Here is a 15392-nt window from a genome sequence, read left to right on the forward strand (position 1 = left end):
GTAGATTTATTTTTACTTTTCTTTGTTTACGAGAGTAAACATTATTTTTTTTTTTTGAAAAATCTTTATTATCAAGATGATATATCACACAATCACATATGCATACATAGGTCTTGATCGTGGACCATTGGTGTCTTCAATCAGGAGAAATGGAAAAGAATATTAGCATGTCGTGATCAAACAACCGTGTTTGCCACCTTGATTTGTGCATGGAGCATTCATAAGATTCCGTGAAATACAGGTTTTAAGTCATACCTTCATATTAGCATCTCACGACAACCCTTGCGTGTCTCACTCGTAGTATGTACATCCGCTCCTAACAGTTCAATTTTACAGCCTAACAAAAACAGTTAACCCAACTAAGGTCATCACTTGGTTAGTGGTAATTCCATATACAGTCAGCAGTCGGTCATTCCACACATGCAGTACTAGTTCTAAGATAGCTCCGCCACCCCGCACCCTCTCAGTCCATCCCAGTGCTCAGTGCGTGGTCTCATTCCATCTAGTCGTCGTCCTCCTCGGACTCTGAGTCCTGGCCCTCCGGCAAAGGTGTACATGGTTCTCCCCTATATTTGTTCCACGGCGTCCACACCCTATTCCACTTACGGGGGCAAGCTCGCATCACGTACACTGCCCTTTCTTTTACCATTAAAAGGTCCATGTTCCTGATCCATCCAGCTACCGTAGGCAGTTCCGGGGCACCCCATTTTTGCGCTATATCACGTTTGGCCACCGTTACAGCCAGCGTAACCCACAACTGCCCATACCGGTCCAGGTCATTAGGCTCCCAGACGTTTAACAGGCACATACGGGGTTCTGGCAGGACTGACACTTCCATGGCCTGGGAGACAGTACGCATAATTTGCCTCCACACATCCTGGATTCGTGGGCAATCCCACAAGGTGTGGAGCAGAGTACCCTCTTCCCCGCAGCCCCTGAGACAGTATGGGTGTGGTGCCCGTTGTATTTTATGTAGGAGTGGTCTGGTGTAATAAGTGCGGTGTAGAATCTTGAGCTGAACTAAACGGAACCTGGCCGATATGCCCACCTCTCGTGGTGATGCAATCGCCTCGTTCCATTCTGTCTCGTCCATCTCTCCCAGTTCCCCAACCCACTTCTCTTTAAGCTTCTGCGTGGGGTCCGGTAAGTTGTTAACTAGTTTTTTATATGTGAGAGAGGTAGCCTTTTGCTCCATAAACTCTGTCAGTAGCCTGTCCTCCAGTGGTGACGAGTCTGGGAGTGTGGTGTCAGGTGGAATTGCCTGTAAGAGGGCGTGTCGTATCTGTACATACCGGAATGTCTCAGTGGGGCCTAGTCCATATTGTTGTTGGAGTTGAGAAAATGCAAGCACTGTGCCCCCCTCCCAGAGGTCTCCCACCACTGAAATCCCTATGCTGTCCCACTGTGCGAATCCCTTACAGGATCTCAGGTTTCCCAGCGCCTTAGTGTCCCACAACGGTGTTAATTTGGTAATTCTTCCCTTCCAACCCAGACGTGATTGTGCTGTGTGCCACAGTGTTGCCGTGTGAAATGTCGGGCCTAGTAGGTTCTTAACCTGTGAGTAGGTGTACAGCACCGCGAACATGCCGTCAGTTCCCAGCTGAGACCAGTCCGCCTTATATGCGGGATCGTTCCGTGGGGTGTGGATCCAGTGGTTAATTATTTTAAGCTGGGACGCCCAATAATATAATTGAAGATCGGGCAGAGCAATCCCCCCCTCATACCAGCTCTTTACCAGTTTATCCCGCGCTATCCGCGCTGGGCCATTACTCCACAACAAGCTAGATATCAGTGCAGCGACCTGCCTAAAGTAGCGTGGGTCCACGATATAGGGGGAATTCTCGAGCACGTACAGAAACCTCGGGAGAGCCATCATTTTATACAATGCCGCTCGCCCAAGGAGGGTCAGCGGCAGTGTAGCCCAGAATTTAACGTCTGCGCGTAGGCGAACTAGAGGTGGCAGTAAGTTCTCGGAATAGTATCCCTTAGCATCAGTAGTAGCGAAAATTCCCAGATATTTAAAAGAGGTGGACGTTATCTTTAGGGGGCAGTCGTCGTGTAACAATGGGGCTGGGCCCTTGAGCACGTACAGTATGGATTTGGCCCAATTCAGGGTGTAGCCCGATGCCCTGCCATGCTCATCACATATTGCCAATAAGGCAGGGACTCCTTCGGTGGGATTGATCATGTAAATTAGCATATCGTCTGCATACAGGGAGACTTTGTCCTCCCACCCTTCCTCCCAGGAGATGCCCCTGAACAGTGGCGTTGCTCTGAGCAAGATTGCCAAAGGTTCCAGCACCAGTGCAAAGAGAAGGGGCGATAACGGGCACCCTTGTCTAGTTCCCCGCCCCAATGGGAAAGGTGACGAAATGTGACCATTCGCCACCACCTGCGCGACTGGTGATGTGTACAGCAGCCGTACCCATGCAAGATATTTTGGGCCGAAGCCCATTCGAGTCAGTACAGCGAACATGTATTCCCATTCAACCAGGTCGAACGCCATCCTAGCGTCTAGGGATATTATCACTGCCTGGTCTGTGAGAAGATGAGCCCGCGCCATTACCCCATGTAGTCTTCGTAGGTTTAGTGCCGTGCTACGGTGTGGCATGAAACCTGACTGGTCTGGGTGTATCAAGGTGTGTAGGTGTTGAGTCAGGCGACTGGCTAGGAGTTTTGCTAGTATCTTCGCTTCAGTGTTAAGTAAGGAAATGGGCCGGTATGAATTACAATCAGTCGGTGGCTTGGCTGGTTTGGGAATGGCCACTATCGTGGCTATGCGCTGGTCGAGTGGGAGCATTGTCTTCTCTACGCTGTCAGTGTACATATCTAACAGGGGTCTTGCCAGCACCGAGGCCGTCGCTTTATACCACTCTACAGGTATGCCGTTGGGTCCCAGCGCTTTGCCTGATTGTAGGGCCTGTATTGCCACTTGGATCTCGCCCTCGGTCAGGTCCGCGTCTAGTTCTTGCTGCGTTTCGTTGGACAGCACTGGGATATCAATGTGACTAATCGAGGCCATCGCCTCTTGTTCCGTGACGGATCGCTCCGGGGTGTATATCCCCTGAAAGTGGCGTGCCAGGGTGCGTACTATTTGTTCCGGGTGTGTCTGTAGGTGGCCCTCCTGGTTGCACAGTCTCTGTATCCCTCTATTACTACCGCCTCGTTGATCCAGCCATGCCAACATCTTCCCTGCCTTGTCTCTCACGTCATATATTCGGTGCGCGGTGTTTGCTAAGTGACCCTTCGTGATCGTTGTCAAGTGTGCCTGGTATTGCTGCTGTCGGAGGTGTAATGTGTGGGCTGTGTCCGGGGTGGGGTCCGACATGTGAGCAGTGTTCGCTGCGCCAAGCGCCAGTTCAAAATTCGTAAGTTCTGTTCTGGAGTCCTTTTTATGCCCTGCGATTGCCGCTATGGCAGCGCCACGCAAGACCGTTTTGTACGCCTCCCACAGCACCGAGGGTGAGGAGACTGTTCCTGCATTTTCAGTAAAGTAGTGTGTCGTGGCTAGCTTGAGTTTCTTCCTGACCCCAGGGATCTGTAGGTAGTTGGGATATATCGGATATATTCTAGCGCGCTTTGATTCTTTGGTGGTAAGATGTAATGATATCGGGGAGTGATCTGAGATGCCCCTGGGTAGAATTTCCAGCTTATCTATGGAGCCCAAGCCTACCCCCAGAAGGAAGAAGAAGTCGATACGTGAGAGGCTGTTGTGCGAGGAGGAGTAGTGCGTGTAGAGTTGAGCTGTGGGATTCAATTGGCGCCATGCGTCCGTGAGGCCCATTGCGTTCAGGAAGCTGGGAAGAGCAGAGGCTCCTCTCGGGCGGTCCCGTGTGGGGAAGGTGTCTAGCAAGGGATCCATTATAGCATTGAAGTCCCCCCCAATGATTATGTTTCCCTCCGGAAGTTCAAGGAGAAACTGCCCTAGTGCCGGCAGTGCAGTAGAGTGTAGCGCCGGGGGGATGTACACTGACACCACATTAAGGGTCCTCCCCTCCCATTGGCCAGAGATCGCCGCAAAACGTCCCTGGTCGTCCGATCTGCGGCTGTGAACCAGAAAGGGTGAGTTTTTCTTAAGGAGTATCCCTGTGCCCCTGGAACCCGTAGTAAATTGGGCATGAACCGCCATGGTGTATCCGCGTCTATTCAATGCCTTGCATGTGTTCCCTGTCAGGTGTGTTTCTTGAAGCAAAACCAACTCAGGCCCGTGGCGTTTGAGGGTGTGTAGTACCAAGCCCCTTTTTATTTTATCTCCCAATCCCCTGACATTCCACGTAAGTAGTTTCAGTGGGGGCACCATTGTTAGTGCGGGAGCGCCCTCATTGGGTGCAGCTTGTTCTCGTCTTGCCATCTGTATATAAGACCCGTGACTCCAGTGTGCAGCAATGTGGCGCCATCTGTGAGGAATGATGTGTGTCTGTGTGCCAAATATGGATGGCCCACAGCGTGACCGCTTTCTTTATGGAAGTAGTGATGACCAACAATGATAACCATAACAATACAACTTTCCCCTCCCACCCCCTCCCTGCTCCCCTGCTCCACGGACGATAACCCGCCCGCATCCCCAACTCGGCAGAGTGCTTAGTCCCATCCCTATCTATCTTACTTGCTCGTGGGGTCGGTGAGTCCCCCACAGGCATCGGCCAATGCCCGCCCTACTCAGTTCCATCAGCTACAAGGTCCCAGCGGCAGCAGATGCGCCGGTCCATATGTATCATATTCATTCAGCCCCTAGCAGGTTGTCCTGAGTCGAGAGTGTCTCTCTCTAGATCCGAGTCCAGCCCCACGGCTCCCTCTTCAGTTGTAGGGCTACTGGTTTGGTGCTCCGGTGTCCTCCCGTTTCGCTGGTTCTGGCGGTCCCGTTGCGGGCGTTGGGGCTGGCCCACCTGCCTCCATCCATCCAGCCATTCTCGTGCCACCTCCGGTGTGTCAAAAAACCATGTCTTGCCCTCGGCCACAATCCGTAATTTGGCGGGGAAAAGCATCGAATAGGGTAGTCCCCTGTCGCGTAGCGTCTTTTTCACTTCAGTGAATGATTTCCGGCGCCTTGCCACCTCTGCCGTATAGTCCGGAAAGAAGGCCAAAGTCGAGTTCTGAATTTTTACAGGCGGTGCGACCCTTGCTGCCTGCAAGATGGCGTCTCTATCTCTGAAGTTGAACAGCCTGGCCAGGACAGGCCGCGGCGTTGCTCCCGGTTTGGCCGCACCTCCCGGGACCCGGTGCGCCCTCTCAACCGAGAAGAAATTGGACAGGCCCTTCGGCTGTAGCTTGTTTTTGATAAGGTCCTCTATGTACAGGTCCATGGCGCCTTTCCCTTCCGACTCCGAAAGGCCTAAGATGCGAACGTTGTTTCTTCGGGAGCGTCCTTCCTGGTCATCCAGTTTGTCCTGTAGTTGCTTCGTGACCTTTTCCATTCGCTCCATCGCCACTTGCAGGTCCGAAGTGTCCTCAATGAGCGACTTTGTGACCACCTCTACTTGGGACACTCTTTCTGACATCTTCTTAAAGTCCGCCCTCAGCAAATTTACTTCGGTGGAGATAGTGCCCACTGTCGCCTTCACATCAGTGAGCGTCCTCATAATGTCCTCCAGGGTTACTTTCTTTGCCCCTTCTGCGTCCGGAGGTGTACCAGCGGAGTGGCGTCCGCCTCCCTGAGAATGGCCCTGTTGACCATATGCAAATTTATCAAGTTTTGCCTGTGTTGTTGAGCTTCTTAAACCTTTGCCTGCCATGGCGTCGCGTTCTCTGTCGTGTGTCCCGGTCCCTTATGTATGTCCAACGCAGACTGCTTGGGGGCCGCGTCGTTCCCCGGACACCAAGCTACGAGTGGCCTGATGGGAGTCCCACCGCCAGCAGTGTAATGCACCGTTAGTTACAGTCTCCCCGGTCACTGCGGCCGAGGGGTCGCATACGTTGGAGGATCTGTGTCCGCGCCCTTGCCGCGCAGCCCACCAAGCGTGTACTCCGCTCCTTTGCGCGCCACAGCACGCTTATCTTCAGTGCCTCGTGGTCTCTTTCTATGCCCTCAGGTCCGAATGCGTCTTGTAAATTGCGGCAGGGTCTCGTTACTTTCCGAGCCGCAGTGCCTGGGGTGCAGTATCCGGGAGGTCGCGGCCCCCACCAGTAATGTAGATAGCGCAGCACACGCCTTGATCAGCACTGACCTCCCAGGTGGGCTCGAGCCAGTGTAAGCAGCACGGATCTGTGGGCGCGCTGCTATCTCACCTCCCAGCCGGGCCGGCGATATCAGTCTTCTCCTCTCCCCGATGGCGCCGCCGATGGTTAGGGATTTCCCCGCCTGCGAGGGTGCTTAGCCCGTTTGGGTCAATGCCGCCAATGTCGCTCCCTTGAGGGTCAGTTCTGCCGCATGGAGCGTCGGGGCGTTTCTTTTTTCCGGGCGTCCGCAGGTGCCAGCTGGAGTCCGTGCGCCGCAGCCGCCCGGGGTGCACTTCCGCCCGGGTCCGCCAATACGCCAGTCCGGTGCTGTCGGGCAGGGAAGGGCCGCAGCAGGTCGCCTCTGATCGGAGCACTTCTCGGGGTCAGATGGTCGCCGGGAGCGGGTCGATGCGTGCCGCTTGTTTCCTGCAGCCGATGTCGCTCCTTCGAGCGGGCGAATTCACGGATGGGTCGACGGATATTTGGTCAGGCCGGTATGCCTTGCGGAGCTCCCTCTTCAAGCTGCCGCCATGCTCGGCAGTTGGCCACGCCCCCGAGAGTAAACATTATTAAAAGTATATAATCTCATACTTATTTAGAAAAAGGGGGTCCTCTGCACAAGGATGGCTTGTGTAGTGACGGAGCCACCCGGCCCGTCCGTACACGCACACACCTCAGGGGCGGGTTTACCCCCTGGGTATAAATAAAGGGGCGCGAGACCGCTCGGGGTCTTCGGCCCATAGCAAGTAGCCAGAGTGTGTGGTTTATTGTGTCCCAAGTGTAGGTAGGCCCCACTGCGTGGCCTAGGCGTACCCCTGCCCCTACGGTCACCACACTGGCGACGAGGCGGGTCCCATCCCACGCCTCGCCTCACAGACGTGTGCCAGCGTGCGTGCCTGCTGCCTGGAGGGCTCGCGCCTGCTGCGCTTGAGCCCTCGGCGTTAGGCCGGGTGCCGCGGGTCCCCAACCCGCTGCCGACTACCGCACTCGCTGCCAAGCGCTCAGAGGAAGTCTGCGCCAGGCCGTGGCGCCAAGGTGAGCCCGGAGGGTGTGCCGCCCGCGCTCGTGCAGCCCTACCTTCGCTGACGCTCCGTGCCGGCTGCACCGCGACCGCGCCCAGGAGCGAGCAGCATCAAGCCCGCACTGGCCGCTGCGCCCGTGACCTCGTCAGCGCATCGGGGGAGGGTTTCGGCCCCCGCGCTTTTCCAGGGTCCACCAGCCGCCTTTCACGCCTTCCCCGCATCGGGGGGGACGGATCGGCCCCCGTGCGCGAGCATGCCCCCCACACGCCTGGCGGCTCAGGAGGAAGGAAGGGAGTATCAGACGGCCTACTCCGCCCCCCTACACGGAGAAACCTGCCTCAGGCCTGGCGAAGGAAGTAGAAAACATATTCAAACTAACGTGTGAGACAGTGCCTGCAGGGGGGTCTAGGAGGCATAAACAGGCATTTCCCCTGACCTGCCACAACCGGGAACGCCAGAACCGCGCCACTGCGAGGCGCGTACCACACCCAACACAGCAAGTGAGCAGCAGCACACAAAAGAACATTTCCTCGGCACCCCAGCCCGGTTTGCCCTGCACAGGCCCTATATCAAGACCGGCACCAGCCACGACACAGAGGACCCTGAGACCACGCACCACGCCACGCGGTGCAAGCCGAACCGCGACACGTGGCAGAGACGCCCACATACCTGCCTCGGAGTGAGGTATATCTCGGCACGACCGACACCCAACACCTAACGCCCCGTCAAACACCATGAGCGTGCAACAGGGGGATAATGGAGGAGCTGCAGCGGTGCCCGCAGTTCAACAGGCACCACAACAGGCAGGGCCTCAAGCCGCTGCACCACCTCAAGCTGGCGCCAATGCAGCACGCCCAGCCGCGGCCGCCACGCCAGCCCCTCCCGGCAATGGACTAGCAGCCCCCCTTCCGCCTTTCAGCAAACTTTCCGACCCATTCACAGCGGCGGCACGGCGCTTATGGTTAGGGAGACTTGAACACTATTTCATCGGGGTCAGAGAGACGGATGGAAAGGTCAAGCGCTCATTGCTAATGTGCTATGGAGGCGATGAACTCTACAAATTATTTGAGACGCTGCAGGACAGAGGCGAAGCCAACGACTACGATGCAGCAGTCACCGCGCTGAATAAATACTTTGACCCGAGGGTGAATCCTGACTACGAGTGGTTTAAGCTGCGCCAAGCACGCCAGGGTGAATCAAAATCCATCAACACATTCTACGCTAGGCTGAGGAAACTCGCGACAGCCTGCGAACTGCCGGACCAATGACTGGAGATACGTGCACAACTTATTCAAGGTTGCAGGTCGGTGCAACTCAGACGCCTCATCCTCAGGCAAATGCGGATATCCCTAGATGAAATTCTCGTCTTAGCCAGGTCGCACGAGCTCTCCAACGCCAGGGCAGATGAGATGCAGGCGGCCCTGCACCCCCCTGGGAATGGTGGCAAAGGCCCCAACCATCATGGACGAACAGGTGGACGTGATCCGCGGCCGACCGCCGTCAACCTAGAGAGGGAACACCCCATCGACACCGCGCGGGAACACGTGTGAAAACTGCGGAATGGATCACTTGGCAGGAAGGGGGTGCTTCGCGAAAGGCAAGATATGCTCGAACTGCGGGAAGCCAAATCACTTCGCAAAAGTGTGCCGAAGCAGCGGCGGTCGACGCCCAGGAATCAGGTGCAAGAGGCCCCGCACAGGCCGTGCGACAGTTGTCGCTGGAAGACCCAGGCCCCTGCAGTGACACCACACGATCAGCTTTTCAACTAGATGACGATGATGACAACGTTTTCTTGGTATCATTCGTAGGAAGAGAAGGATCCAGGAGGCCGCCCCCCATGTGTGAGATCACCATAGCATACTCCCCAGTGCAAGCGCTGATCGACACGGGGGCGTCGGTGAACGTGATGGATAGCGCCCAGTACAAAAAGCTGACTCCACGCCCGACGCTAATAGGCCAAGATCTATACCTATGACAGCGACGACCCGCTTCCCCTGCGAGGGGTCATAGAAGTAGTGGCCGCATGCAATAACCAGGAGGTGAAGACTAAGTTCCACGTGAATGGAGGGAGACGCGGCACGCTACTCAGCTGCCACACAGCGGAGGATCTCCAACTAGTATTCTTTGCACGACAAGTGCACGAGCTGCACGCGGACATGATGCTAAAGGACTTCCCCACCTTATTTCAAGGACTTGGCTGCCTGAAAGGGAAGACGTTCAAGCTCCATGTGGACCACACAGTGAAACCGACAGCGTTGAGGCACCGACGCGTGTCCTTCCACCTGCGGCCACAAGTGGAGGAGGAGCTGAGGAAGCTTGCGGAATTAGGAGTTATAGAAAAGGTGTCGGGCCCGACGCCCTGGGTTTTGCCCCTTGTGGTCGCAACGAAACCTAAGCAACCTAGGGGCCATACGCCTATGCGTGGACATGTGCCTGCCCAATAAAGCGGTGAAGAGGGAGAGACACCTGACGCCCACGACGGACGACATCGTAGCAGACCTAAACGGAGCTCGGTGGTTTTCAAAATTGGATCTGAATGCCGGGTACCATCAGCTCGAGCTACACCCGGATAGCCGAAACATAACCACATTCTCTACGCATGTCGGCCTTCGAAGGTACAAGCGATTAAGCTTCGGCGTGTTATCAGCCGCGGAGGTTTTCCAGAACGTGATTAGAGAGACTCTGTCAGGGTTGTCGGGAGTAATAAACCTGAGTGACGACATCCTAGTCTTCTCTAAGACGCTCGAAGAGCATCATGTACACCTCCGTGCCACCCTGCAACGCCTAGCTGACCACGGCCTTACACTGCACAGGGCCAAGTGCTCCTTTTACAAAGAATCGGTGGAATTCTTCAGGTACATATTCTCGAGGGAGGGACTTCAGGTGGACTCGAAAAAGGCAGAAGCAATCAGGTCGGCACCAAAACCGACATTGGCAACGGAGGTCAGAAGTTTTTTAGGGATGGCCACGTACTGTGGTCGTTTCATCTCCTGCCTGGCGTCCCTCTCGGAGCCCCTACGCTTGCTGACCAAAACGGGACAACCCTGGACGTGGTCTGCAAAGGAGGATAAAGCGTTCACAGCCATCAAGGACGCGCTGATCAACGACAAGGTCATGGCCTACTTCCAACTACATCGGCGCACGGAAGTTGTTGTAGATGCCAGCCCGGTTGGTCTGGGGGCCGTCCTCATGCAGGAAACAGAGGCACATGAATGGGTGCACATGAATGGGTGCCCACGGCGTATGCCAGTCGGGCGTTGATTGCGACCGAGATGAGGTATGCACAGATCGAACGGGAGGCCCTGGCAATCAAGTGGGCGTGTCAACACTTTCACCTATACCTATATGGACACGAGTTCAAGGTTATCACGGATCACAAGCCTTTGGTGCCACTGTTTGCGGGGACAGCCAGACTCGCCCCTCCCCGCATCGAGAGGTGGGCCGTGCAGCTACTGACTTATCGGTTCGAGGTCATCTACCGCCCCGGGGCGGACAACCCGGCGGATTTCTTGTCAAGGCACCCCGGCTCAGACACCACAGACCGAGGGGTGGAGGACATGGAAGAGGCAGAGGAATTCGTGAAGATGCTGTCGCAGGAGGCGTGCCCCGCGGCCCTCACGCTAGAAACCATCGGGAGGGCCACAGACGAAGATGAGTGCCTTAGCCGAGTGAAAGCCACCTTAACGAATCGTACCTGGAAGCACTTCCTGGATGGGCTCAGTGCCCTCACGACCACCGAACAGCAGTCAAGACAGCAAATGTTCTCCACATTCAGAGGGAACTCAGTGTGGGGCCACATGGGATAGTCCTCCGGGGCTCAGCAATTGTGATCCCGCACAGTCTACAGAGAGAAGTAGTGCGCCTGGCCCACCAGGGCCACCAAGGGATATCAAAGACTAAAGCACGACTGCGCAGTAAAGTATGGTTCCCCGGCATGGACTCGGCAGTGGAAGAAGAAATCAGTAGTTGCCACTCGTGCACCATCACAAGTCAAGACCCGGTCCCTCATCCGGTGATCACGGAAAACCCTTGTCAAGTGCCGTGGTCAAACCTCAGTGTAGATTTTGGGTCATTCCCAGATGGACGCCACACCCTCGTGGTGATAGACTCGTACTCACGATTCCCGGTAGTGGAGGTAGTACCCTCCACGGCATTTGTGCACGTGAAAAAGGCGATAGAGAAGATCTTCGCCATGATGGGCCTACCGGAGGAAATCAAGTCAGACAATGGTCCACCGTTTCAGGGAAAGAATTTCCAGGCGTATCTGATGGCGAGATGAATACACCACCGGAAGGTCACCCCACAATGGCCATAGGCAAATGGCGAGGTCAAGAGATTTATGAGGACTTTGAACCGCGCTCTCCAAATCGGTGTTGAGAAAGGAGAATACGCGGAGGAATGCATGTCCCAGTTTCTGAGTGCGTACCGGCAAACACCACACTCCACCACCCGGTGTACTCCGGCACACCTACTGTTCAAGAAAGCGCCAAGAGACTGTGTGCCAATGGTACCGTCATGGTGCCTGCCAGAACTGGACCAAAATGCCACGCAAGAGAGGTGAGGTTCCGTGACGATCGTAAGTGGTGTTTTCGACTTGCACGAATATGGTCGAGTCTGGTATCTATGAATCGCAAATGACGAGTTTAGTGGGTGTGTGCAGTTTCGCTGTGCTAACCTGAACCGTTCGTTTGTTTCGTGGGTTTCTATCTGTACCCACGGGTTCCATCTTAGATATGGCATCCATTTTGTCTCTTGCCCTCAAGTAGCCAGCGAACGGACGCTGTCCGCTTCGCGACCCTGGGATTCCCAAGACCTTTGCGGAAGACACGTTTCCTTTGAAAGTGTCTTTATGATGAGGGGGATGATACTGTAAGGCAGATGTCCCCGCTCGAGGCTCATCTTGCCGTGCCGGTCTATTGTCTTAGCCGTGCATCTCATTAGGTACGTCCCTTTGATGCCTGCAGTTCGTGTTTCCCGATACCACCCCTTTTACACCCTTTCCGATCTTCCCACTGTTTCTGTCTTCCTCTGCACCTGTCCTTGTTCCTTCTTCGATCTGTTTACTGCCGATTGGAATGTACTAATGGTGGGAAGATGGGTTTTTACAGTTGGGAACCACCGAATGTTTCTGTACTTATGTTCCGGACCTTGAATACATCAAAGCGACCCCTCTCGGGGATAATTATGGGAACCAAGTTGTAAACCTTTGTGTACCATGTTAACTTATGAGAGAAAACTGTATAAAAAGGAGCGATCCACAGTAGCAAATTGAATCAGGCTCCGTGAACCTACGTTATGTACTTCTCGTGACTTCTGTGTTCCCTGCAGTAATAAACCTCGAATCTTTGACGCCGAAGGAAGTGTCCCGTGTCTCTGTCATTTGTACGCCGGAACATGTTACCCACGAAGGTTTCAGGTGTTGTCCCCTGGCACCGCTGGGTCTTAAATAACCCAGTCCTTCAGTTGGCGCCCAACGTGGGGCTGCATCAGTGGTACCGGTCCAAGCCCGACGATCGTGAGGAACTTCGTGTGAAATCTCCGAGGGAAGGTGCACCCCGCTTCATCGATCCTGTTGTCGAAATAAGTGGCCCGACAACTTTTCCCGCGAAGATTCCCGCCTCCTGACGGCTGCGACGGACTGCTGCCCTGACTGTAGACCTGTTTTGGCGCCTGGCGTAGACCTTGGTACAGCGAGACGATTGACGGGCCTTCCTGGTGACGCCATCGATCTTTGAGTTAAGTATTTGTGGGTCGCTCCCAGAGTCCTTAGTTGTGGTTCTTAGTTGTTGCATGGTTCCATTGCATTTGTGGTTCTTAGTACTTGGTCCTCTGTTGTGATATTTGACGACTGCAGCCGCCAAAAACCGAGGGTTTTTGCTCTTTGCTGGGACTTGGTAAATCCCGTAACCCTTGAAGTTTGTGAAACTCGGCTAGTGTGCAAGATGCCTGGTCGTAGTACTTTGTTCAGTTGTTTCAGACGTTGTGGTACGGATTCCCGACTGGAGGACTCGTGTCCGATACCTCCGGTTGGAACTCCCACTTATGAGCTTTATAGCAAGCATGGGTTAGGTCCGATTACCTTTAATGAATATTGGATTCGCTACACCAAAAAAGATGGTGTCCTTAGTTGGCCACCTCATGGTAGTTTTGAGACCCCGATTTTAGATAACCTTGAGGCTAAATTGTTTAAGAAAAAGTCAAGGCCGGCCATGTTTGATGCCTTTCGGTTATGGCGCAAAGAAGCCAGACAGAAAGAGATCAGACAGACAAAACGTAATCAGAGAGATGGTGTTGCTACCATTGTAAAGAAAGCAGAGCAGTTTCAGCGTGATAAGGAGGAAAAGGAAAAGGAAGTTTTTGACAGGCTTCAGCGTATGACTATAGATAAATGTTATCCCGCTTTGCCAACGGAGTCGGATAAGAAGGAGGAATTAGTTGAGGATCCTTTAATGTCCTATCTTATGAAGTCACCACCTCCGTACGCACAGGGTACCGCAGCTCCTGTGGTTCCCCCTGCCCCTGCTCCTGTACCTGTTCCTCAACCTGTACCCGTTCTTCCGACTGTTCCTACTCCTTTGCCTACTTCTGTTCCTACCGCTCCTCCGCTTGTACTTCCATATACTCCTGCTCCCGCTACTGCTCCTGTTCTACTTACTCCTACTGCTTCTTCTGTTCCTACTCCTTCTCTTGTTACTACTCTATCGTATACTTCTCCAACAACTCGACGTCGTACCCCTTCAATGGCTGCAAATTTTGCTAATTCTCTTGGACCTATTCTTGAGTCCGCTGATTCGGACGGTCCACAAAGACTTAGTCAGCTTCCTGGTAATAGGGAACGTGCCGCGTTGTACAATATGGCGATGTCATGGATGTTGCATCCCTATAGAAATCCTCCACGTTCGGTGTTGAATACGTTTAGTCAATTCAATATACCGACACAGAGGTATGTTTTTGAAGAAATGTGCAAGGTTTTGCGCGATCAAATATCGGCAGATGCATCGGAAGATGTATTAACTGCTTTGACCAACTTACAGCTTCAGTTTTCGAGTGGAATGGTAGTGGGTACCAATGTTCGACGTGCCATCGAGCAATTATTGGCCCTCCGTCCCTCTCCGATACCTCAAGCGTTGTTCGTTGAGGATATTGAGAGATCGTTAGATGCGTCTGGTCAGTATCCCATGCGCGAGGTTCCACCAGTGTGGATGCCAGGTGATCCTGCTGCTAATCCTGCTATTCTGCCATATTTCCAGAGAGTATGGATACACCTCCCATGGAAACGATCGGAAGTTTTACAGGTGAAGCAATCTTTGCCTGACCCTCGCAAAAATCCTGCAGGGTACTATAAGGAATTGTCACAGCTTGTAGATGCTACGATAATGAATCTTGCCGATATCGATATGCTGTTTGGCAATGTCGTACCGCAACCGGTATGGGCCAAGATTCGTCAGGAAGATCATGCAAACGAATTGGGTGGTGATTGGGCTGCTCTTACTGCGGCCGATACACGACAAATTGGTGGGGCTAAGCCTGAACAGCTTATTACTGCTCTCCCTCAGAGAATTATTACCCTCATGAAAACGCTTATGCAAGCTATGAGGGTGAACTGGGACAAGTTGTCAGCTTGCAGACAGAAGAAGGACGAGAGTGTCTCCGACTTCTTTACGAGATTTGAGGAGGCATTCATCGACCATAGTGGTCAGGATATGGGTACCGAGGGTGGTCAGCGGTTGTTTGTGGATAAATTTGTCTCAAACTTATTGCCCGACTTGAGCAACAAATTAAAGAATTCTGAGAGTGCGTGGGCTGTCTCTACATCTGCTCAAATATTGGCTACGGCACAATATTATGAGAATAGGGAGAAAGAGGAGAACGACCGCGCTGATAAAAAGACAAAAGAACTTAAGACTAAAGTGTTGTTGCAGCAGGCGTATCCTCCGCGTTCGAATCAGAATGATTCGCAACAACGTAATCGAACGCAGTCGCAATCTAATAGGTCGCAATCGCGGAATGACTCCTCTTCGCAGAGATCTTCGTTAGGGTACAATCAGTGTGCCTATTGTAGACAGGAGGGTCATTTAAAATTCAACTGTCCTGTTCTGAATGAGCGTAATAGTGGTAACACATCTAGAGGAGGTCGTGGTGGTTCTCAGCAGACATCACGTGGTAGGGGTCGTGGTGCTCCCAATGATCGTTCAGACAATTCGTCAAATTCCA

At 53.7% G+C, this 15392-nt stretch overlaps 1 protein-coding gene across 4 annotated transcripts in view; it reads right to left on the minus strand.

Moving 5' to 3' along the window:
* The window catches only part of ITGB3BP (integrin subunit beta 3 binding protein), a 317465-nt gene that overhangs the window by 30092 nt on the left and 271981 nt on the right, over nt 1-15392 (minus strand). The window lies entirely within an intron of this gene.

Source organism: Lissotriton vulgaris, chromosome 1_1 (genome assembly GCF_964263255.1).
Source record: "Lissotriton vulgaris chromosome 1_1, aLisVul1.2, whole genome shotgun sequence".
NCBI lineage: Eukaryota > Metazoa > Chordata > Amphibia > Caudata > Salamandridae > Lissotriton > Lissotriton vulgaris.